The sequence below is a fragment of the Buteo buteo genome, chromosome 9 (assembly GCF_964188355.1).
Source record: "Buteo buteo chromosome 9, bButBut1.hap1.1, whole genome shotgun sequence".
NCBI classification, from domain to species: domain Eukaryota; kingdom Metazoa; phylum Chordata; class Aves; order Accipitriformes; family Accipitridae; genus Buteo; species Buteo buteo.
In genome coordinates this window covers 28,171,418-28,197,574 of record NC_134179.1, presented here as the reverse complement: position 1 = coordinate 28,197,574, position 26,157 = coordinate 28,171,418, and the positions used below count along the sequence as shown (strand labels likewise).

At 43.5% G+C, this 26,157-nt stretch overlaps 1 protein-coding gene across 16 annotated transcripts in view; it reads left to right on the top strand.

Annotated features, from left to right (window-relative positions):
- HIVEP2 (HIVEP zinc finger 2) overlaps positions 1-26,157 on the top strand; it is a 141,569-nt gene that overhangs the window by 21,653 nt on the left and 93,759 nt on the right. For all 16 annotated transcript variants that reach the window (XM_075035869.1, XM_075035866.1, XM_075035874.1 and 13 more), the window contains one exon: positions 12,537-12,642. The gene's annotated coding sequence lies outside the window, so the exon portion shown is untranslated. The remainder of the gene's footprint in view (positions 1-12,536; positions 12,643-26,157) is intronic.

Below are 26,157 nucleotides of genomic sequence, written 5' to 3'. Positions count from 1 at the left end.
GTGGTCTGACTGAGCAGAGGAGGGTGAGTATGTGGCTGCCAGGTGAAAGAAAGCAGTTGCCGTGAGTGGCACTGATGCACGGGCGCAGAAGGGGTGTAGGTGTGTGTGTGTGCAGGCAGTGGCTTGCTCAGGAGTAAACTCTCACATCCTGAGGTCCTTGAATACATCTTCAGAGGTTAATGGTTCTGGTCATAAGGCTCTGGAGAGAGGGATTTCTTGCCCTGCAAGTTGCTGTACACAGTTGTTGAGTTTTCCTTGCATTTGGTAAAAGCCTGTGTATCTTGTCCATTCAAACCCTGAAGTGTCTTCAGGTGATCGAGTTGTTCCTGTATTGCAGCAAAACTTGAAAAAATTACCAACTCAGTTTCACCGTTTTTGCCAGTTAAAAAAAGGTGAAATTTCATTTACGCTAATTATTTAACTGCACAAGATGCTCAGCATGAAAATGACTAGGTGCAAATTAAGATCAAATAAGTAAAGGAGAAAAATATGTTGTACATTACGTTTTTCATATCCAATGTTCTATTTGTGTTTCATTACCAGTACATCTCCAAGAAGACTTCTCTTAGCAGATTGAAGCATTTTTTTGAAGAAAAAACCCAAATGTACAGCTAGGCTGATAAAACCAAAGTTTTAGTCTGAATAAATCAAGACGGGAGAGTTTCAGTAAAATCTTCTCAATATTGCAGGCTTACTTTCTCTTAACTCTGGTTACACTACGTGCCTTGGTATGATCTCTGGAGCTGTGCAATGGCCACACTTTCTCCAGGTTGTCTTGCTGAAACACATTTTGTAGCCTCCCCAAAGCTGTTGTGTGTGTGAAATCAGCCTTTAGGTAATACTGAAATTTGTATAACGCATAACCTGAGTGGGTACCTGGTCTTAGCTCCTTGTCACAGGAGTGGATTTCAGAGCGTTTGCCTGGTTCCTGTAGTTGTGGTTGTTGCAGCCCTGCTACGCCACAGCCTGTCCCTTGTGAACGTGCCGCTGCTTTGGGAGAGACAGATCACGAGTCACGATGGCTCCACAGTGGGGACGAGAAGCAAGAGCTTTTGTGCAGTTGTAGACAAGACTAGCTGTGGGGGTGGGTGCAATGCACCATCAGTCTTACCAAGATGAGCTCAACACTGTAGAGATGTCACCGCGGCAGGTGTTTCTTTGGGAGCACCAATACAACACACTTCTGTATTGTAGAGAACTTGTTTCACAAACCAAAAATATGTGTGCTGTCTTTCTTTACCTCAGCTGACCCTGGCTTTGAACCTTCTCAAACTTCAGAGATGTTTGTAGCGAGACGTTGCTTTGTGAATGGAATTTGTTTTTCTAAGTGCAGCATGAAAGATTTGGTTTATCTGCATGGACCGTGCTTGCTTGAGCAGTTGCTTTCCACAGTGCAGTGCTTGTAGATTAAAATCCTTTCTGTTGTGGTCATGCCAGTTCAATTCCTTCTGCAGCAAGTCCGTTTTGCTGGTGTACTGCAGTAAGGTGCCTGGTTGCATTACTGAGAAAAGAAAATTTTTCGTTTCCGCTGATGTGTCATTCTTGTAGATTCAAAATGGTAATGACAATTTTTTATAACCATTTTTAAAGATACTCTGAAAACTAGAATAACACTCCCTGCTTCAATGTATATTTTATTTCACCTGTAAAGCTGCTTCTAATGCATGCATTTGCACTTGGAATTTGAATGCTTTGCATCGAAACTAGAAATGACAGCATCATATGCATGGAATAATATGTTTTAGTTTATGCTGGCATGTTTTACTGTCTGTGATGTGTGATCAGACAAGCTCAGTAGTACACAGCTGACTGGATGTATTTACTGTAATTCTCTATATCAGGAAATAAGGTCTAGTGAGTAGCAGGCTAGGCAGGGACTTAATACCCATAGGTTCAGTTCCTGGTTCTGCTACACAGTTCATGAGTTTGGGGCAAGATTCACAATACCTTACACTGATTTTCATGTGAATTATGTTCATAAATATGAGTTAGGCACAAAAATACCATCGTTGTGCAATATTCTCTTTATGTCAGTTCGACTTCCTTATCTTACGGAGATGTCCTGTAGGCAGATGCTGTATTTTGCTATCAATCCATAGGGAGCGAATAGGGGTTTTGTGCTAAAACTGACTGTAGGATTTGAACCGTAATTTTTTTGTGTTTGTGTGTCTGTTTTTAAGTGACCATTCTTAGAGTGATCAATAGTTGTGCTGTTTACTGTGAGCACCTCTGCTCATAGTATTTATGCTGTTAAAGATCATATAAATCATCACAGAAGTCGGGCTACACGCTGCTCTGAGTCCAGTTCTGTCTCCTTTACTTAAGAGCGAAAATAGCGTGACTAAAGTACGGTCAGCAGCTTAGGCCTTAGAGCAGGGAAGCATGCATAGACCTGGATCCGGATAGTAAATGCTGCATTTAGAAAAAGAAAGGGTAAATTTTCCTCCCAAACAAATTGGTAAAATTCAAGGTGGAAATTTGTAATTTAAGACATTGTGTTAGAGTGAGTAGCAGCTTTGCAGAGTGGAGGGAAGAGTAGTTCTGCTGAGCGGGTGTGTGTAGGCAATGCAGAACCTGCCAGTTTTACTCTGGCTTTGTGCAACTTTGTGAAATTCGCATTTTGGAGTACCTGGGCAATTCAAAGGGTAACTGCCTGAGCAAAGTCTTGCTTAAGATAGCTATTGGGAACACTACAAAAATGTTTTGGGGTCTATAGCGCACACCAGTGCTTCCTAAACCAGCAGAGTGCCCTCAGGGACACTCTCAGCCTCACCTGCGCTAGACCTTTGGGAGGTGTGAATCAGCTCGGCACCACCGGCAGCCCGAAAGTCCCCCCCCACTTATGCCAGCTGATATCTGTCCCTCTGCATCTGAAGGGAGCATAGTTGCTCTGGTTTCCCTCTTGATCCAGGACGTTGTGACTGAACTCTGTAAGTGTCCGTGGGGGAATCGGAGGCGGTGGTGGGAGTGTTGAGGAGACCCACGGATGAGGCTGGTTTTACACCGTGCACGTAACCTTTACCACGTCCACTCACTAGCAACACGTGCTTCTCACTAACGGTTGTTTCTGAGAAAATGTTAATCATCATTGCTACATGCGCAGAGGTCATAGTCTTTCACAACCGTACTCTGGTGGCTGATGGCGGGTGATGCCACGGGACCATGGTCCCCCCCCACCTCACTGCTCCCAGCTGCCCCAGTCATGGTGGTCAGGCATGGACCTCACTAGCGAGAGAAGGCAGACCTTGTCTTCTCTCTCCCACAGGTTTTTTTTTTCCCGTTTGCTAGTTTAAGACCTAAACAGGAAGAATTTAAGTAATTAAAGTGATTAAACTTGTGCTTTTGATACTGCTTGTTTTGTTTTCCTCTGTGTTGTCAGTGATGCTTCTGGCGTACTGGGGAGGATGTCCTGTGTGTTCACAGTCCTTTTTGCTTGTCTTGTCCTTTGTTGCTTGGATGCCTCCTACATGCACCTAGGCCTGTCTTGGCCAGTTTGGTGACCGCATTGCTTAGCAAATGAAGAAAATGCCTAGGCATGTGGAAAATGTGACATACAGACCCAGTGAAAAGTGAAGCCCATGAATATCTGCCAGATGTATCTGGTGCTTGATTAGCAAAGCCCCTAAATGAAACTTTAATTTCGGGCAGATTCCTAAATCATAGTGAAATCACTGGCTACACATGCTCCTGAAGTTAAGTATATGCTTACATACTTTGTGAATAGAAATGGCTTACTGAGCTGGAGCCAGCATGGGGAATTTTGGGACTCCTGCTGTTCTGCTTACAGTATTTTGCAGGAGAGTTTAAGGCTGTAGAATGACACCAACTGGATTCACAGAACAATCTGCTCCTGTTCCCGTGAACTCCAAATTATTTTCCTTCTCACATGCAAAGTTGTACCAAGAGCTGCATTTAAAAACCCATCTGTTGTCCATATTATATCAATAGGAAGAAAAATTTTAGACTTCTAAAATATTCTAGTTACGTGTTCCATCCTGCTGTCATCTGTCTTTCAACTACAAGCCATTTCTTGTTGCACTTACTTACTTCTAACTGCTCAAATCTTTTCCCTCCCACCAACAGATGAAACACTGAGTTGCCTAAACTGCAAAAGTGGAAGCAGGATGCTACAAACTGGTAGTGGAAAGAAATGTCCACTTTCAAAATAAGATGCTTTTGATAGTATAAAATAAATAAATTGATACAATAGTTTTTTCTTATCAAGTGTGGGAATAAGTAGTAAATTACTTTAGAAGTTGTTTTATCGTATTTTTCATTACACAGATAGTATATTTGAAGTACCATTGATGTCTATATGTGTTTTAATATAATTTGTGACACATATATGTGATATGTAAAAAGATATAGCAATTTTTCTTTTTTTTTATTTTTACAGCAAAATAAGATGATAAATCCAATGTTGCTGGTTATAATTCACCTTGCTGCTAATCCCACTTCATTGTGTTGCAGTGGCAGTAGCACAAGCATGTTTCTTGGCAGATACACTGCTTTTCCACAGGGCAGCAGTGAAGTTCACGTCTTGTTTATTTTAGTTTTGTTGTTACATTTTGGTAAAACAGCCAATTGTGACAGAACTAGAAAGACAATATCGTATCGTTTCAGGTTTGCAAGGTTTTCTTTGTGACTGTAATGAGTACTCAGGGGTGTGTGTATGTGTGTTTACATCTGTTACAGCTTCATGGCTTTTCTCCCACTGTTTTCAAAGCAGTATCTTTGGGAGACACTCAGGTGATGGGAGCCTTGTAGCCTTTTCCCAGTGAGATACAGATCACAAACTCAAACTGTCCATCTCGTGACGGTTGGATAGCTAGGCCAGAGACCATTGGTCATGAGAAATTCAGTGCTGACACCTGTCTCTATTCCTCGTCAATCCCCTTTAAGGGTTTGTGCTCAATACTAGAACAGCATCTGTTAGCAGTTGACCAGTCTTGTTCAGTTGTTCTTCAGTATGAAGAACACAAAAGCCTTCACCACGTGTGGTTAGTTATCTGCTAAACAGCTTATTTTACCAGGATTTCTGTTTCCACTACCTAAACCTTAGAGTTTAGGGCTAGGGATAATCCCACAGAGAATGACTGACAGATTTCAGACTTCAGCGAGGGAATAACTAGCTCCTGAATGTAAATGCTTGGGTCAGAGGGCAACACTGGTTTCCTCTGTCAGGATGTTAAACAGGAGTAGTTCAGTTTTAGACAAGCAGTTGGCAAGACCCCCGTTGCGATGCTGCTGGAATGTGTGAGGAAGGTCTCGGGATAAAGCATTGATGGAAACAGCGGATGAAAAGGATTCAAGACAGACCCCTTAAAGGAAGATATAATTAACATTGCCGTGGAGTTCTGGTACAGTAGTATGTTGTCTAGTATTTACCTGATACTTTCAAAGAAGCCTAGAGATGTCACGGACACGTCTGTTACTGAATTTCAGTCTTGAACGTTTGTGGGTAGAGAACTGTAAAGCAGCGAGCATTATCACAACTCTTTCTGCATGATACATATTTCTATAGAATAAGATAAATGTGCTGTTTATTGATTTGTCCCCTGAATGTAAAAGCTCTAAAGTTTGGAAGTATGGATGGGTTACTGTTTTAAATGTGTAATGTGTACTGGGTATAGGATGTGTAGAAAGCAAACCGATGTCTGCAGTAGTAGATTTTTGTGGCGATAATACGAGACTTGGAAGAGACTATTTGGGAGTGCCCGGCATGGAGGGACGTGGTGGGAGGCAGGGGGCCATAGGGAGGGCTGGGCACTCGGTCTGAAGCGGCTGCATGCTGGGCAGCAAAGCTCAACTCCAGAAACGGCTCTAGCAGGGATGTCGCCCAGTCGGTGCTTTTTCATGTCTTGACTTACAGCACCGACATTCACATTCAGGTCAAAGATGGAAGAGTGGTGGGACAGAAGGTCGGCGAGGCGTCACTGTGAGGCAACGGTATGTGTGTATATTTGAGAACCTTCCCACTCCCCTGGTTTTCTGCTCCTTCAGTACTGCACCCACCAGATGCACTAGAAAACGCTTCCATTTTTTTTGTACGCAGCAGAAATCATGAACCCCAGCTTCCTGTAAGTGCCTGTCTTTTGGATGCCGTCCCTGGCTGTGTTTGGGCTGCTGTGTAAAAGGAGGCAAAGGACTGGCCCTTGAACTGGCAGCCAGGTCGTACTGGCTAGGTCACATCCATGCTGCTGAGGCAGCCCTCCTGATGGCAGGCTTGTCTCATGAGGAGGTGGTTGGAGTGGTCCAAAAACACGCAGAAGGCAAGCTATCGAGCAACGTGCTGCAGTCCTCAAACTTCCTTCCTTTCCCACTTTTATTTAGCCATATGGGTGCACCTGTAGTTGTGAACTTCAGCTTTCAGCACAGTTTTGCATCTCCATACATCTATTTTATCTGCAGATTCTGCGCTCTCTTATGAGTCAACGTGGAAGTTTCTTCCCTTAATGCAGACACTGACCGTCTCTCTTGTCTGTTCGAGCACAGGTTGGAATTGGAAGTTGCTTCTGGCAACTGAGTCATTCTGAGATTGCTACCTCTTTGTTAAATGTCTTTAGAGAAATTATTAGGGGAAGACAGACAGACAGAAGCGTCACATTACACACAGTGTGTGATTGCAGGTTTTTTTTATGTAGGAAACAAGACTACAAAAGAGATCTTGGAAGGAAGGCAGAATTTATTCCTTTGAGAATACTTTCCGGATAGGAAGCTGTGTGAAAATGGTAAAATGTTGGAATTGTGTGATATAAGTAATTTTTTTTTTAATTATGGTGACTATTGTTTTTCCTGTGGTAATGTCTAAAGGCTTCTATGAAGATGTAGGCTTTCTTGTCTTTACATCTTCAGCCACACTGAATTTACAATTTAAGTATCTGATAGATGAAGAGAAGAAAGAAACGTATCACAGGGATCAAAGACAGAGACAGATTGTGAGATGCCCTCCATGGTCAGATACAGAATCTGTGGCAGCGAAGAGCTCAGTCTGTTTCTCAAGTCCTATGAGCTGGTAGCACTCCCAGCTCCACACATCGCTTAGCAGCACAGAGGTCAATCTTGCGATAACTGTGTGAGCCTTTAGCTCCATGTTAAGCCTTCAGCAAACCTTCATCCAGCGAAGCTTTTGACATATTTAAAGTTTATTACATGTATCTTTGTGTTGTGATTCAGACCTAAATTTGTTTTAGTCTAAAGTTTAAAGGTCCTACCTAACATACAGCACGTTGATTTTGGGGAAGGTTTATGGAATAATGTCAGATGCCGCTATTTTAAAAAATGTTACTGCCTTGCAAAAGTGAATTTCTTGTTTCTTTGTCTAGTAGCATTTTCAGAGCACTTGAAAGGAAGTTTTGGAATAAGGAGATTTCTACCCTGGGGGGGGGTAGTATCCTGTGCTTTCATTAGGTCATGTCAGGCCATTGTTTTGCTTTTCTTATCATAAAGATCTTGTGTCTTTATTTGTGCTCAGCTGTGGACTTGAGCTTCCTGGAAGAGAGTGAAATAATTAAGAATTAATACTACAAAATCATATGTTCTCTGTTTGTAGCTACGTTTGTTTAGTTGAAGGCAGTTCTTACCTGTAGTTATGTATAGTAATGGGTGGTATAGATATATACCAGTAGTAAGTAGTATCTTCTATCTGTGGTTCTCAGTATAGCTGAAAAGAAATTCCATTTTTCTCTGTAACTATGAGAAAACATAGACTGAGAGATTCAAGGTCACCCATCAAATGGCTAGTAAAACTGGGGTCTCTTGATCCCTGCTGTTTTCACCCCTAACTGCCAGCTGATGTTCTCAGTGGCTTTGTCTCTGCTAGTGGATTACACAGTGGCAGGGTATGGGAAAGGGCATGTTTAATTTATTGCTCTAGACGCAGCCACTGGGGAGGACGGTTAGGTACACAGGGTGGTTTATCAGTGAAAGAAGTCATTAAAGTAGGGTGATTAATGTGGTGCCAGAGAAGGGCATACGGTGTGTTGTTCTTGCTCTTAAAATCTGCAGACTGCTACGCAAGGTCATGCAGCCTAAATACGGTCCTGGTGAGAAGAATTGGGGGAGGAAGAAGGGCACTGGCAGCCTAAATTGAGAGCTTACATCGCTGTGCAGTTGTGTCATGGGATGGAGGAACACCTCCCTGATAACTTGCTAATGGGGATGGCCAAAGCCTCTCTGTCTTGCCTGGTAAATCTGGCTTGGTTCTGGTGTGACAGATGTGAGACATTAATATAAGTGATGTGAACAATAGCTTCCCTGGGATGCATGCGCCTGCTTTGCAAATAAGCAGAATTTCTAGCACTGACAGCGAGATGCCTTTCCCCAGAACTAAATTTATTGTTAAATAGAAGGAGGCATGAGAAGGCAGGGCTTGTTAAGTCTGATATACATGGGACTCTTGCTTTGAAATATGTTATTCCATTTCCTTCAAGTTTTCCTCAGGGAAACACTTAATTTGGATTTCCTATGCATTTTACCATTGATTCTTCAGTTGTCACTATCTGCCTCTAGATTATGGCCATAGTTTCTGTCTACTTTATTCTCTGTCAACCACTGCCACTCTGCTTGCAGGCTACACCGTGACACATAGGTTGCTTGCCAGGTAAAGAAGGTGGCAGAAGTTTTGGTAGATGCTGGGAGCAGAGCTGGGCTGCCGTGAGTCACCCCATAAAACAGAAGATAAGTGCACAGCAGCCGGCAGATCTGGCAGCCCGCCAGGTTAGCACAGAAACCGCCTTGTGCGCAGACCTCGTTTTTCCAGCTAAGGACCAACATGCTCTCATACCAACAAAAATAAAGGAGTTGCACCTAGGGTACTGGACTTTTTCCAGGGGACAGCTCTGACTGAGAGAAGCTGGAGAAAAAAAACCTCCTGGCAGAGGTTATACTGAGGCTCTCTTCTTCACGTAAGTGGCAACACCAGAAAGAGATGAAGCTGCACAGCCGTATGAATAAATGTGCAGAATCCGAAACTTGCACTTCTGGCTCATCTATCACATACCATCCTTTTATAGTGTGAGATGAAATGTCCAGCACCAACTTTAAGCTGCCCTCAGCAGACGCGCTGTTAACTTCTGTCTCAACGCACGGCCGTAATCTCATCCTGAAAAATAAGATTTTACCTTCTTACCCTTTTGGAAACAGCTTGTCAGAGCAACATGGTACCGCAAACTTATCCTGCTTAATGTCAGCTAATTAAATTCATTTTTTACTATAGTACTAAGTCAATTTAATTCTGTCTTTCAGAGCCTGCAGAGACAGTTGTGACTCTCAGATGGGTTTCTGTCTCTGATTAGTGATCAGATCTCTTTGTACTTTTTTAGACTGACTCTCCATCTGTGTTTTTCTGCATGTCTCTCACCTGTACTTGTAATATTAGGGAACGGCATGCTTTTTACCATGCTTTCATAGCCTCAGCATCTACTGTTGCATTTGACAACACACTCTGTTTAATAATTTTTGTTCTTTGAAATGAAAGGTTCATTACAGCAGCTGGAATAAAAATAGAAATTACTGGAATACTCTTGGCGTTAGATCTTGATTTTGGATGTTGTTTTTCAAAAGTGTTGATCTTTGTAGGGAGGGGTATTTGAGTGACCTTCTAACTTGGAGCTCATATACCAGCCTCCGGTTGATCATCCACATTGCAGTCCAAGTGCAACAGCCTCCAGTAATGTTTACTGTCTGTCACTCTCAATGTATTTTGTGATCACTAACATTCATGAAAATGAGGAGTAGAATTAAAAAAAAAATTAGTCAAAAAAAGAGGTCAAAGCAAGCCATAGTGTGGAAAAGAACAATATACTTGATTGATTAAGTAGTGCTGGTGGAGTATATCATGCCAGAGATAATCTGACAAGTATTTTTTGATTTTAAATGTCCTCTGTGCAGGTTATCAAAGTCAAAGAAAAAGTATTGTTTGGGGATTTTCATGCATTATTTTTCTACAGCTCTGGCATGTCCCTCACTCCTTTTGTGCAGCTTTGTGCCAGGGAGTGCCTCTGATCGGCTGTTTCTAACCCCCGGACGCCATCGGACAGCAGATCTGTGTGCTTCACTGTGAAACCTCCTCCTGCAGTTTACCCCCTCTTTGCAGCTGCATTTTCTTTCTCTCATTCTCTTCCCGCTTCCCCTCCCACTTGGTGATGCGTCTTATTTGTGTTCAGACATTATAAGTGCAGAACTGAATTGCCGTTATCAGCAACGTAATTCCCGGTTACTGAGAAACTACTGCTCTTGTTCCTTCCAGAGTATAGCTGGAGTGTATGGGGAGACGTATTGTTGTCATGCACCGTGCTGGTTCTGTATGGAGGAGAGGGCTCCAGTTTGTGTGGATGTTGTTCTGACACATTTTACAGGCAGTTGATTCATCCATCCATTTTTTGTGTTGCATAGTAAAGTATACAAGTGCTGTTGTGTTTGTAATGTAGCTTCTGATGTCAGAGAGAACTAAATACCCTCACCTGAATTGAAATAATGCTGAAGTTCTGAAACAGAAAGACAGATGCCAGGAAAGTGAGACTTGAGACTGTAATTTTTTTTCTTAATTCCTTAAATTGATTGAGAAGAAAGGAGCAGAAAGTTTTTTTTCAGATCATTAATTACATTTTTTCTTTCATTTTAGAATACATTTTTCTGAAAGGTTATTCACAGGTATATTTTTTCGAAATTAGAAGCTACAGTTTTTTAAAAATTCATAATAAAATATATGTATCTGGGGAGTTTTTGAGGCTTAATACTTAGACCTGATTTTAGTAAATGCCTGTATCTAATCAATCTAAACATTTGGTTTAGGTACCTTGTCCATTTTGTAAGTCCTTGTTCATTTTTCAGATGAAAAAAATAGTATTTATTGCAGGTGGAGAAAGAATTGCCAAACCCCCGATAAGTCCTAGAGCACAGCAGTGGCTTTATAGGCACTTTCTAAATACCCGTGTTTGTAAGGCCTCTTCAGCTCTGTTGGTGTGAATATGCTGTGTGCATTAATATGAATATTTATAATGCAAAAGATTGTATATTTGCTTCTTCAGTGCAGTACTTCATTGTAAGAATGGAGTTCTTTGGGGTGGCAGAGTAACTTCTCTGTAGTTTAGTATGTATAAAGACAGTTTTAGGATTGTCTTAAGACCGATAGACTCAGTTTTGAGAAGTGATGGTACACTTACATGGAAGTAAGTTGGCAGCAAAAATTATTTTTCAGCTTCCATTAATTTTTCTAACTGTGCCTCATGTTTGCATTTCCTTAAAACACTGCCTGTGAAAATGAAGATCTTAATTGATGGCACTGGAGATTACCACTGTCTAGCCATAGAAAATAAACAGTTTGGACAAGAACTGTGTGTATTTTCTTACAATCCTCTCTTTCTGTAGAGACTATATTGATTTGTGTGTTTAGTTCCCAACCTTTCTTCCACCAAGATTTTAAGTGCTGGGTCCCCAGCGTACTCCTGTCAACACTAGCTATTTCCATAATTGCCAGAACCACATACTTAAATACCTCGCATATAATTTCCATTTTCAGGTTTCACAGTGGCTTCCATGTTTCTGCTTCACCTAGAAAGACTTTGCCTTTGCCTTAAACAGGCTCTTCTAGGACTTGCAATTTCTGAGTGTATTTTTGAGACTTTGGTGTTTCTTTCTCACTGAAGGAAAGGCACTAGGAAGGCTCTGCCAGAAGGGTCTTTGTGAAAGGTCTTGAAAGTTGTCAGGTTCACAAGTAGTTCAGTCGACTCTTAGCAGCTGCTCCTTAGTCCCTCCTGCTCCACCAGAAGTGGTTTGTTTTGAGCAGTTTTGGCTTTCTCCTACATGGTCTCCAAGATCCCTTCATTTCAGCTGTGAGCAGAGGGGCAATAAGCTCTGAAAATGGGGCATGACTTGTGGCCTTGAAAATCTGGACCATGGCTTTGACCTGGCCATTTGCCATATCTGCATTGGTTACCTACAACATATATAAAAATATTTAAAAACAGACTTACCCATCAAGTGATTCGAAAAGATCAAATGATTATAAACAAGGTGACTGTAGCCATCAATAGGAAAGAAATGACTCTTGTCTTAAGACCCCTTGGTCTCAAGAGAATAGTTCACAATGTCCAGTGTTGTGTCATCTTCTAAACCAGTGATTTTCAATGTTAAAAAAAAAAAAAGAAAAAAGAAAAAAAGAAAGGTAGAGCCAAACCAGCAATGCACTGGTAGAAGGAATTACCTGCTTGTCAAGGACCCAACAAATGGGAAATCTGCAATTCTGTATCTGTCCACCAGACAGTTCCAGCTTCTGCATTAACACTGAAAACTAGTTTTCATTGCTTTGAGAGCGTGCCTGAAATCTGGTCTGGAGCAGTGGGCCAAAACAGTGTGGCTACAGCAGGACAATTTTGCTTGCCATTGTGAACAGCAAAATGTTTTCTGTAAGCCTGGGAACGGCACAGACCCTGTTAATGCAGAGGAGAAATATGTGGAAACACACAAATGTATTAGCAGAGCTTGCAAACCTCTGAATATGATGAACTTACTATCTGGATTTGTTATGTTTTCAGGTGGGACCCTCTTCTGATATGTGATCTACAGCGAGCTACTTTGAATCGTACGATGACAATGTTATCACTGCCACATCTCTGGGAACCAGTTATTCATAAGTATACGGTATGTGAACGTCTGCATCTTACATTAACCATTGCTTGTTGGAACAACGCAGAAACAATAACATGAAGGTGCTAAAAGTCATTGAAGTAAATGTTAAGCCACATGTACAATCAATTACACCATGCCGTTCCAGCAGATGTTTATCTGCTAGGCCTGGTCTGTATGCAGTATAGTGAACTGTTTTAGCTTGAAAATGTATTTATTTACAGATACTGGTAGAAACATTCTACCAGTGTTTCCTCTGGATGAAGTTATACTGGTACAGTGATGATATGTAGATACACAGACTATTACTCTCTTCCTCAGGCAGGAGGGGGTAGTAGCAGTAGTGTGAAGGGTTCTGTACTTTAACTGTTTTGCTGCACTTAAAGCAGTACTATTTTTGCATTTAGGAAAGGTCTTTAATTGCTTTTCTCCTTAATTCCATTTTCAGTTTCTGGTCAATCTAAATTAGATTAATTTCACACACCAGTGAATCCCTAAAGAAGTGTAAATAAACTCCATTTTACCAAACTCAGCCAGATGATGGCAGTTATTCCCTTGATGTTTAGCTTTACATCACCCACCATCTTTGACCAAGATTTCAATAGGAATTAAATCCATATATTGAGTCTTTTTTCCTCATCTTGTACAAGGAATTGGAGGCTGAGACCCACCTAGTGAAGGGAGGCTATTTAATTTATGGCCTATGAGGCCAAAAATCTAAGGTCACTGATAGCTGGCATGTTTTTCTTTTCTACTGTTCTGGCTTGAAATTGTTAACACACACTCAGGTCCTGTAAAACCATGAGCAAATCGGTTTTATGAGAGTGGTTACATTATTGTTTTATGTTCTGAAGCAGTTTGTAGCACACCACATAACTGTTAACGTGGAGCATCTTCATCTGATTTATGGCCCTGATGCAAGTCCCACTGAAACTGGTGGAAAAACATTTCTTCAAGCTGATGGGAGTTGAATTGTGCTGCATGTAACACCTGAGACTTTTGTTTAAGTATTGTTCCCTGCATGGATTTTTTTAACTGATTAGCCACTTTTTAGAGATTAAGTTTTAAAGATACAAGCATAAAACAGAATTACAAGGAAATGCATTGCCAAAATAACCTAAAAGAGGACTCAATTATTGAAAATGCTTGGATACCTTAAAAAAATTATGAAGTGATGAGGACAGGTGACTGCTCCAAAAGTACATATCTAGGTTTAATGCACTGTATTTTTATATATAATTTTGAAGACAGTGTTCGTCAGAAATGTGAATGATTGGCTGCTGCATCAGTGATGTGGGAGAGGGAAAGCAAAATAAAAATCTTACAGGGACTGGGGAGAGAAAGGCCAGGCTTCATTGATCAATTTAGTGTGTTTTAGGAGAGCAGTTCACAACCCGGGTGACTTGTGTGCTGATCGGTGAAGAGGTTTCCAAATCTGGCTGGACTCTGGGTCAGTTTGAAGAGAAGCTCCCGGAGGCAACGTCTGCCACTGAAGTGAGAGAGCGTTGATCCTGCTTGCACTGGCAGGGCTTCTGGCACGCCTGTATAGCCACCCTCAGTAATCCCTGCTGGCCAAATACCATTAACATGGCCCTTTGCAGACATTTTCTATTCATTTGTTCAGACGTCTCCTCTATCATCCGTATCCAAGCACCTTTTCAGGAGGGATATAGGAATAATTATCTGTTGCTCTCGTTTCTTCTGAGTTGGTTAATTTTTAAATGTTCAGAATTGTTTGTTGATATATTTTTTTGTAAATAAGCTGTTTTGGTGTGTGTGGGAGCACAGGTAATGGAAAGCTGGTTTGAAGAAGACGAGTTTACATTCTGCAGGGGCAGAGGTCTGGAAGGGGCCCAGCAGGCCAGCTGGTCTGCTTTCCTGCCATCACAGGTATCTCGTCATGAAAAGCGTGAATGCGTCTTGGTTGACATTTTCACTTTTTTGGTGGAATGCGGCTTTTTGCCAGTGGAGGGGACCTCTCGGAGAGCCAAGGGCAGGTGGCGAGGAGAGGCGGTTGTCAGAGTGGTGGCTGCTTGCCGATCTCCGTGTTCCCTGGGCACGAAGAGCGAGCAGCCGTCTCACTGCCATGCTTTTAATGAGCTGTAGAGCAAGGGTTGCTGTGTCTCGCACCTTGTGAGGCTTCTTCTGATACGTGGTAATAACCTTCCTGGATTTGCCATCTACCCAAATCAAAATGAAATTTCCTTTGACCGGTGAATGGAGGAGTCAGAAGGAAGTGAATGTTTTCGTGTTTGTTTTTCCTTTTGAGTGTTATTTTGGTTTTCCTCTTTTGCCAGTTCTCATATAGCATTGCAAACATTTCAGGAAACTAATCTGCAGAAGCACAGCTCATAAAAGATCAGCCTGCCAGAGGACGAGGCTCTGCTTATTACAGAAAAGCTTCTGAGGCAGTCACGGCTGAAAAGATTACACACTTCCACAGGAAATTAAATTTGATGTAATATAGTGAAAGAATGACAAAATGGAAAGGGCATATATAATGTATTTGCAATTATTAAGTGGTAGAAAAATGAAAACTTGAGATCCAATAAAGTGCATGTAATTTAGATATGGATACAAAATTCCCAATAGTTTTTTGAAAATTTGGCCTCCCACTTCCCTTTGCCCTCTGCTGATGTTGTTGTCTCAGTGTGGAAAATCATTAATGTCTTGTAAAATTATGTCAACTTTTGGGCACGTTAGATTGTAAAGCATTTAAAAGAAGTTTCAGAGCAGTCCTATGGAGTCCAGTTAGCTTGCATTCTTCAGCAGGAGGTGCACACGTGACACGCAGACTGGGAATAAGAGGTGAGAGCTTCCTTCTTTGCTTCGTCCTTCTCCCACGTGGATGTGCAGCACTGACAGAGGGGGAGGCTTTCCCCCCCGTCTGCCCATGCCCCTCGCCATGGTGCGGCACGGTGCCTGATGGCGGGTGGAAGTCCCAGCCCCCTCCCAGCTGCTGACCGGAGGCTGCGGACCTGCTGGGGACCGTTCAGGTGACACGCATGCTGAAGAGATCTCTTGGTACCGAGGTCCTCGCTGCTCGCCCGAGGCACGGGCAGGTGGCGTGTCCCCCCCTTCTCTCCTCCTCGGGGTCAGCGTAGGCGCCGTGGTGAGCTGGTCTCTCTCCTGGCCAGGTGCTTCGTGGCAAAACGCAGGTTTTCTTTCAGAGGGGACAGTAATAACTTGCAACGTTTTAATAATTTTTCCTATAAGATCTGGTTACCTGCAGTTGGAAAGAATAAGCAGGACTCTGGCAGATTTAACTTTATTAACCACCATAAATCCTTTCCCTTTTGACTCTAATCAGTCCCTGGAGTCCTTTTAATGCACTTGACATTGCACTGGCCTTTCATCACAGCACAATATACATTTTCCTGTAACTAGAAAACTGATGGCGAGAGCCTTGCGTAAACCCAAGGTAATGGATGCAGCGACGGGGACGTGCGACTGTCGGACGCTTGCTGCCGGTGAAAGGAGGAGAGGGAGCTTATCCTGCCAGCACGGCTCTTCCCTCAGCGGAGGGAAGGAGAGGGGACCTGAGGGCGCAGGTGCTGCCGGGGTCCAGCGTGCACCCAGTAGCACCCGGGAGTGGGGGACCGGCTGCTTCGCTCTGGCCCAGGCAGGCAGGCAGGGAGACAGCGGTGCTTTTGTGTCCGCCGCCGGCAAGCGGGGAGGCGCTGGGGGCCAGACCCTGCTCCAGAAAGCCCCTCCGTGAGCAGGGTCCCCAGCCCGCGTCCCCGGGGCAGCGAGGTGCCGGAGCTCGCTGGCAGCCGGCGGGCTGACACAGGAGGAGGCCGCTTGTGGCACAGGGAGCGGGCAGACCTGCTTGGACGGAGGTGCTGGGTGAATGGATCTTTTCTGTGCCGGGGACAACGCTAAAAGGAAAGGAGTGTTACCAGGTGGTCGAGGGGCGGGCACCTAAGCAACAAACACCTTCTTCATAAAATAACTACCTGGGTTATTGCTCTTCTGTCCAGCCTGTGCACAAAATCCTCCGGAAAGCAAGAGGGGAATTCCCTGGTCGGTAGTCTGTCTGTGTCTCTGCTGTCCAGGAATTCATGGGATGGAGAAGGCATCCCAAGAATCTGCCCCCGTGTGCAGGGAAGCTAAATTCCCTCTTGTTTTTCCGTACACACAAGTCAGCAAGTTTCTTCAGCAAATGCTTTAATTTTGGGCTTAATACTATGCAAATATTTAACTTTGGACAAAAAAACCTCAAGCTGGCTTCAGACCATGGACTGGCTTCCAGCTGTTTCTGCAGGTACAGAGCCAATGTTTACATACACGAATGGTTATTTGTTTATATATTTATTTATTTATTATGGTAATCTTTTTATAATGAATTTGGATATTTGTGTTCCCTGGTTTTTCTTTGAACATAAAAATCTATGTATTTGCAATGCATGTACAGCCATTTTCAGAAGCTTTGGCAAAAAGCTCAGATCTGCTGAAGATAATAACTGTAGGCTGAATCTTTAGGCGACACAGAGTTGTACTAATTTTTCCCTCTAACTGAAGTGCCTAAAGCTCTGCTCGCCATTGAAATCTCACCAGCCTAAGTTATAAAAAAAAAAAAGGTGTGGAACGATCTGGTGCCTGCTGCAGGAGCTTTACGCTGTAATTTGGTTGTCCGGACAAATGGGTATGAAAGAATATTCAGAAGGATCGTCAAGAGCATTAGCAATAAATATGTTAACTAGGTTTCAAGAATCTGCTTAAATGCTACCCTGATACATAATACTTTGCTGTACCCACATATATTTCATATACATATGCTTTCTCCAGCCCTCATCGCAGCTGCTGCATGCCTGCAAACAGCCTCTTATTAAAAAGGGAAAGTCCATAGTCTTGTGGACCTTCTTTAATGTGCTCAGCATGTGAGCTATTGACTTCATGAAGACGAGAATAGCTATGTCAAATGTGTTTCATTTGCATGTGGCAAGATAGAAAAAGCAAACTCTGTGTGAAGATGAGCAGACAAGAAAGACACCGAATGCCTTAAATACTAAGGGAGTTAATGCTATGCAGTGATTTTGCTTCTGTTATAGGAAGTGTAAGAACAGTATGCTTCCTGGCGTACATCATCATCTAAACTGCAAAGGTTTCAGTTCCATGGCAACACCAAGAGCCCGATTGTGCTGAAGGTGTGTGTATTAATGCATTCAGAGTGAGGGGTTGGGAGTGAGCTGAGGAAAAATAAAACATGCTGAATGTTTCCAATTTATTTATTTATATATAAAGTAAAGCCTTTGTTCTTAGAAAATCAGAACTGACATGAATACACCCGCCGTCCCCTCCTCCCCCCAATTCCCTCCCATTCTTTTTTACATGTGTTTTTCTCAGGCAAAAAGCAAATGAAGAGGCTGTTTTGTTGGGGGTTTTTTATAAGACTGTAAGTGCAGCAGTACTTGAATGTTGCAAAAAATGCTATTAATTCCTGAGACTGTTGTATATCCCTGGAGAGAAGGACTTGGGGAGTGGATTGTATTTTTTCCAAGATGTACTGCTTTACAGAGCAGAGTGAAGCAGTGTTTGGGTTTTTTTATTATTTTTTCTTGATCTTTTTGATCTGCCTTCTTTCTACCTTTCTCTACATCTACTTCCAGTTTCTCCTACCTCCCCTGGCTGAGGAGCAGGAAACAAGACTGAGCTCTGTTTCCTGACATACAAAGAAATATAAAAGTATGAGGAAACAGCGTATTTTGTTTTGCCGGCCAACTCGGGTTCATGGACCCACACTAGGAAGGCACCTGCTCCCAGACAGGGTGAGGAGTCACCCTCTGGAGCAACTGGGCAGGCAATCGGCCAGTGAATAACCAAGAGCTGATCATTATGTGAATTTTGTTTGATCTGCTAGGTTGGCTGCATGAGTGTAGGGTAGAGGATTGTGACAAATGTATTTTGCTGAGGGTGGAGAACTACCTGAGGCTGGTCCCACCAGCTGTGCTGATGGGTGGATGAATTGCAGATTTCCAAGGTTTAAAGCTAGGCTGGGTGGTGGGGGAACCTCCAGATGTTGGTATTTCTGAGGCTAACAGCAGTGCTAATCTGGCATGGTAAAGCTGACAGAAACTAGCAAATTAAACTGGATTTGCAGCTGCTTTGCATTGCTAAAACAGGCAAAGCAGCCAGAACATTTCAGTGGATCTGGCCTATAGATTTCAGTGAGGTTTCTCTGTTTAACTGGGGAGAGAATATAGCTCTGCAGTTGGAAGTTGGTCAACCACTCTCCTGCTGCTGTGCCAGGAGGAATAAAATTTGTCTCTTTTATCTGTATCCTTTTCTTTTCTTTTTTCTTTTTTTTTTTTCCCAACTAGCAACAGGAATATTTTTTTTTTTCTTAAAAACAAGGCTTGCTTTCATTAAAGTCAGAACCCTGTCTTTGAGATTCTACTTGGGGGAAATTTGTCCCTGTTCAGGAGACCAGTGCAACATGCGTAAATCTTTTCTAAGGGAATAAATAGAATTTAAATGATTAAATGACCCTGTCTTGGCATTCTGCAAAGGGGTGGATTTCACCCTCAAGGCAGCAGAACTGCAAAGTAAGAAGGTGTCATTTTTAAACAGCCACTTTCTGAGGGAGAGCAGCACTGGTAAGCCTGAGCCACTTGCTAATGCTGCATTTGACACTCTCCCAAATTTGTTGTTGTTGTTGTTGTGGCTTTTAGTTTCTGCACAGCACCCCAAAACAAAAAAAGAGACGTAGCCCATTAAATACTAGCATATGCTTCCCAAATTATGTGTCACCTTCATTTGCCTGACTTTTGACAAAGGGACTGTGCGTACAACCCTGAATGAAGAGGAGGAATCACTCCAGCCAACAGTGTAGTAAGGGAGGTGAAGGATTCCTGTGTAGGTGTCCCGACCTGGTGTAACCCTCCAAACAGGCTAGCTGCTGTTTGCAAGCACCTCCCCAGTGGATCAACTCATTCAGCTTGGCAGGAAGGATGAAGAGAAAGCACCAAGAGGAACATCAAAGAAAGAAGAAAAGGAGGAGAGAAATCAAGGACAGGAAGAGTGAGGAAACAGAGCAAAGGCAGATGGGCAAGCAGAGAAACAACAGGGGGCTGGGAAGAGCACAACACAGGAAAGAGATGATGTTCTGGTGCCTATGAGGGAAAAGTTGTTTTTCAGATGTAATGTAGACCAAAAAAAAAAAAAAAAGCAAGGAAATTCAGATTGACATGAACAGAAAAAATGCAGAGCACGCACGGATTAATTTAATACACTGGTCCAGCCAATTTTAAATAGTAGCTGCTAAGTTTGTAGCATCAAGAGCTTGTGACATTCTCCATGTGGAGGTTTTGGGGGCTGGTGGGGAGCAGTGGGGCCTTATCAGGAGGCTCCTGCAGACACAAGAGAGGGTGGTTGGAGGCAGATCTCTTCTGTGCACCTTGGCTGGAAGCCTAAAGCCAGTATGAATATCCCCGAGGAAAATTGCCCATCCTGCATTTGAAGATGGGCAGTCAGAAAAAACGTGTCCAGTTCTCTCTGGAGGTATCTGAGGAAGGGCTGTTGCCATGCAAGCAGGGATAAGGGCTCTTTCTAGATTCCTCTTCTTTCACTTGTTCAAGCTATCTAGGATACCAGAAATAAACAGCTGAATGGAAATTTTAGTTCTGGCTATGAAAAGAAGCTTTTGAATGAATTCTACATCAAGTAATGAATGTCTTCTTTCCTCCTCCTCTCCACCTACCTTGTTCCTAAACATTAACATTTCATGTCACTTGAGCTAAGTTCAGTGTCAGACTCACCAGATCCTGCTGAAAAATACACCCCTCTTTTGTGGCAAGCTGGAGAGAAGATGAGAGGCTTGTGGCGTTTTTCCTTCTCAATCTCTGCTCTGCTGGGAGAAGCAGCTAAGGCTGTGTGAAGCTGTCTCCTTCCCACTCTCCTAAACTTCGTTCCTAAAAATGCTTCTCCCTCAGCGGCTTTGCTGCTTCTCTGAAGGAGGCACAGCTTGGCCCACTTAGTGCCATCGTTTGCTAGGGGATGTTTTCTCAGATTGCGGTGACTTTCATTGTGATAGGAGGCTGAAGAAGATTGCCGTGGAATAAGTCATGGGCGCCGCTAGCTGTGCCATTTGAAAATCGTTACTTAAGCATGAAAGAGAAGGAAAGGATCAGGAGTTACGAGGTTTAAACCCTGCCCGAAGCCCCAAACCTCCAAATAATTTCTGCCATTTCTGCTTCCTGTTTGCTAAACGCTTGGGCTGAGCTCCAGCTTTCCTACAGAACCGCAAAGGTGAGAAATACCCTTTCTCTGAAACAGGCTGTTTTGTGGGCAGTGGTACCAGGATGTGTTCTCCCGTGGCCCTTTCCCCCCCAGGACATCTCACCCACCGCCTTTCTGTCACTGCCAGCAGGCGGGAGGCTGCAGGCTGCCCGGCCGGGCTGAGGCTCTGCACCCCTGCTCGCTACCAGGGTGGCTGTGCAACACCCGGGGGCTGACCTCGGGGCCTCGGTCTGGCTTTCCTCCTCAGAGCCAGCTACCGATTTTCTCGAGACTTGTGGGAATGTAATGACTGACATTTAGTGAAATTTGTTGTCCAGGAGAGAAGATAGGAGTGTCTGCAGAGGGGGAGAAATCTGCATTCAAACAGTGGGTTTGTTGTACGAGAAGGGGAATGGCTCTCACTGGGCAGTCGTATCTGAAATACTCTGCAGTATGTGGTAGTATTTACGATAAAGATGAACGCTTTTATGGTAAAAGTATGGGGACCTGAGCTTACCTGGGTACCTTACTTATTTTTCCTGCTATAGAGAAAGCAAGAGGTGAAAAGGCACAAGAAGGAAACATTAGTGAAAACAGACCTTTTGACAGTGAGTGCAGTCTCGCCGCCTTTGGTGGAGTGAGTAGGGACGTTCCTGTATCACACTGTAGTTATGCAGAGATGTGCTGATACTTGCTTATTTTGATCAGTGCTGAAAAACAGAAGCAAAAAAATTGAATGTGACTTTGGGGTGCTGTAATACAAGGCCGAATCACCCAAAATCAAAGCCAGTTCAAGGTGGAAATACGATGGCTGATGTTTGTGTAACCCCAAATCTCTCAACCTGTACCTGAATTTACTTCTCAGATAGTTAGAGAGGAATCACCCTTTCCACAGATGCCATGTGAGCAGGGCAGCCATTTCTGCATGACAGGAGGAGGTTTTTTCCCTTCCCTCGTGTTAGTGTCCAGTCCAGCAATGAGGAATCAGATTTAAACCTCAGTGTTTGCTTCAGGCCCTGTGAGTCTTTAATTCTTTTCCAGCACAAAACAATTATTTTTGATAGACATGCTAGTTGTTTGTTAATTTGTTTATAATCAGTTTTCCAAGAGGTTGCTTTGATGTGGGAGGAACTGAATTCTTTGGGTGCAAATGCTCACTGCTGACTCTCTTCTTAGTCATTAAGAGATGTTTTTCGCATTAAGGCGCCTTTACTTTTAAGGGAAAATGTTAAGCATCTTCTAATACCAGACATACAAAATGCGTGGTTGCCTAAACAGAAACCGTTTGCCGAGCTGCAGCACGTGAGGGCAGGAACGGCCAAGACCAGCCCAAGCCTTCGCCAGCCGCCTGGGGAGAGGCCAAGCAGCCCCCCGTCCCCTCTGGCTGCTCTGCTGCTGCAGCCACCTGCACCAGCCCCCAGGACCCGAGACCTCACGGATGCTGGTTCCAGCTACCAACCTACATCCCTGCCAGTATGCCTCCATGCTAAAAGATGTCACTGTTCTTTTCCAAAAAGAACGTGTCTTTTTTTTTTTTTTTTTCAATTCCCTTGCTACCTTTTTGTATTTTCCAACTGCAGCTCTTTTAAGGCTTCCTGCCTCTGCAGTTCTTGCCTTTGTATAGGTTATTTTTGGAAACTGGGGAACCAGGGGGAGGGATGAAATTTAGGGGAGTTAACTGCAGTGGAAGTAGAAAGCTCTTTCCCTTGGCACGCTCTTTCTTCCTTCTGCTTTCTTCTTGTGACCTCCGTGGTCCGACCCCTGTCTCATCACTGATTCCAGGGCAAGCCGTAGCCGATGCTCTTTGTGTCCAGCGAGCGACTTCTCCCCACACAGAAGCATGCCAGTTCACAAGCTGTGCTTGCCACTTCCTCCCTGCAGCAGCCATCGTTTCTCTCCTGCTTTTCTGGGTCAGCCAGTTGGCCAAAAAGTGGTAGGTGGTCGAGCAGAGTTTTGAGAGCTGTGAAATACTGCTAGCGCTTGGGAGGTTGTGTGCCTCAGGGTAAATGGTATGCAGAGAAGAATGTGTTGCCTTCGTTATTTCCTCAGTGAGGCAGCCCCATCAAAGTGGTTGGCTTTTTCTTGAAATGTTGCTGTGTTTGTACATCAGAAGTGTTACAAGCTGATTGCCAAACTTTGCAAGAAAAAACAAATGTTTTGGAAGACTGGGGACTAGCGACTGAAACCTGACCTGGTGGGGAGACCGGGAGCTCGCCTTTTGGCTCTGGGGCATGGGGCAGGCGGTGGTGAGCCTGGACCCCCAAACATCTGAGCTCTTCTGCATGGGGGCAATCACTTCACATCTTTGGTTTTGAACGCAAAGATGTAAGGAGAAATTTTCAATGAAGGAGCACCCAAGGACTTTGTTTTTTCTGTGTAGGTTTTCTAAAATCACTGGCACATAGGAAGACATTGACCATACAGTAGGTCAGGCTGCCCTTTTGATAACTGAGACAGTATTCAGATAATTGAGATGCCTGTGATTGCCCGTGAAAATTTGCTGATGTTTACACTGCTGTCAGGTATTGAAGTCACACCATAATATTTATTGTGGGATCTTGCAATGGATTTTAAAATAGATCGATATCACAGCACAAAGTGGGAATTTTCCTCATTTTTTCTGCGGTTATGAAAATGCCTAAATAGCAGTATAGTGCAGTAAATGTTAAACATTAAAAGCTGGTTTTGTGTGTACTGATAAGAGTAGATTGGTAGAGAAGGAAGTAACTTGAGTTTGGTTGGTAAAGCTGATAGGAGGATGGTAGAAATCAAAGTGGGAGATGATTGCAGACTCAAAGCAGTAACATGCCATCTTTGAAGGATGGGTTTGGGTCAGCGACATAACAAGAAGTGACAATGAGGAGGACTTTAACCCTAAATTATAAAAAAAAAAAAAAAAAAAGAAAGAGGCAGATGATTCTATACAAGAAGCTGCACAACTGATGCAAAAAGTCAGCCAAAGATAGAATGAAATCAACAGGACATGAAGTACTCTCTTAAAATACATAGAAACGGAGGGGTTTTTACTACCGTGCTATGGCAGAGATCAATTAAGCTGTGCAGAATGGTTATGCAAAATGTTCACTGTAGGGAAATCACCGCTTTCCGTAGATTCTAGGAAGGAGTGCTGGCACGCCGCCGGCAGTGATTTATTTTCACCCAGCCCTGGTGCTTGTGGCTGGCACTCAATGAAATCTTCCAGGGTAAATTATTTATTTAATTAAGAATGGCCACAGTTGCACTGAGAGACTGGCAGCACAGCAGCAGGAAGTCTGTTAGAGATTAAGTCCAACTTCTTACAGATAGGCTGCTTATGTATACTATAAATAATTAAAATCGTAAATAAGTGTATGTTGGCACTTTTGTTTAAGCTTATTAACAACAGTTCATAATATCGAATGCAGTGTATGTACTGCCATGCGTGGTAGTTCTCTAATTTGATTACCTAACCCAGAGGCTTGTGCAGCAAGCTAAAACATCAGCTTGTTGCTAACTGAACTTTTGAACTTTTCGTAAGAAAAGGAGATGTCAGTAAGAGACGAGTCAAATTTATGAGTGCATAAGCATGAGCAACCCAAAACCTTTCATTTTGGTAGGCATTCCCATAACAGCGAAGAGAGGAATCCCCCACTTCTTATGCCAAGTAGGCAAAGTAGTGCTTTCTTAGTTCAATATATTCCAGTTATAGCTGGTGGTTTGAGGGAGTCCCAGAAAGAGAGGAATTTTAATATAACTAACAAGAGAAACTGTCGTTTGAGGAGAAATCCCTGTAGAGATTTCATATTGTTATCTGTGTTGGTTTAAAAAAAAAAAAAAGGTGAAGCACCGTGATTTGGTAATTGTGCTTTTATCAATAAATTTGGTTTTTGAAGAAAACATTCTGAGTTTGATCCTTGCTTTCTTTCCTTGATTGTTGAGTAAGAAGAAAAAATCTCGCAAGAGGAAAAGAAGCCACCTTTTTTCGAGAAAACCACTCATGGTTCTAACCTGTGTAGTTTGGCCAAATGGACAAACATTTTAAAAAATTTCAGAAATGGACAGTTTTGAAACATCAGACATACTTGGTTTTGGGCAGGCCTAATAAGCAAATCAACACAGAGCTAACGTCACCTTCCGGGGGCAAGTTCCCCTTTCGGTGGGTGCTGGTGGTGGGGGCCAGCAGGCGGGCTGCCAGCAGCCGAGGTGGGGCTTTCTCCTTTGCATGGGGTGGTTTGGACCTTCCTCTCCTCCCCCTGCGCTTCCTCCCCGGTCCCTCTGGCTGCCTGATGGTTCTTGCCGAAGCTATCGGCAGCAGTGTCCGGAACGGCCCTTGACTTTGAGAGGTCGGCTTTTCTCTCCACAGCCAGGGCTCTCCAGCGCTGCCAAAACTTGGAACGAGTGGGCAGCTGGGATTTGAGAAAAGGTTTCCCACTGTCTTGGCTATGGTTTCATGTGCCAGAGGGGCTGCTCCTACTACCTGTCCTCTGTGGCCGCTTGCCTGAGCCCACGCTTGGCTGGTTTGGGCAGCTGCACAGGCAGCAAGCTGTTGGGTAGCCAGGGGTTTCTGATGGGTTTGTACCTCGGATTGGCTCCCCGTGGGCACAGGCAAACTAGAGCTGGCAGGAGCACACGGCTGGTGTGGGGGAGAGGAAGCGAAGTAGCATCTCCCCCTTTTGGGTGGCAGCTTGCCATTGCATTGACCTTGCCAGAGCATGAAGCTGCATCCTCAACATGCAGATCAGATCTTGTACGTGCAAGGTTGTTCACACTTGAATACTATGTTTTGTTATCACGGTAATCGGGAATGGATACTGAGAAGATGATGGTGAAGGACAGCAGTGTTTCCTATTCTGCCCTTTTCTACTCCCCACTTTTGGTGACCCCAAGTCACTCTCTGTTCCCCTTTCCAGATGGAGTTAGAAATGGGTGTCCATTCAGAATTGGGTTTTTATTTTAATCAAAGATTGTGCAGATTTGCAGTCAAACGTCAAACTGAGATGAATATGATTTCAGAATAGTTTGCAGTCATTGTTTTTACTTTTCGCAAAGGAATAAAAGGCTTTACGGTGTCTCCTAGGTACTCCTAGTTACTGTACACTGGAATCGTAGAACCACAGAATGGTTTGGGTTGGAGGGTTCCTTCAAAGTTCATCTAGTCCAACTCCCTGCTGTGGGCAGGGACATCTTTCATTAGATGAGGTTGCTCAAAGCCCCATCCATCCTGGCCTTGCACACTTCCAATGATGAGGCATCCACAGCTTCTCTGGGCAACTTGTTCCTGTGTCTTACCACCTTAATTGTAAAAAACTTCTTCTTTATGTCCAATCTAAACCT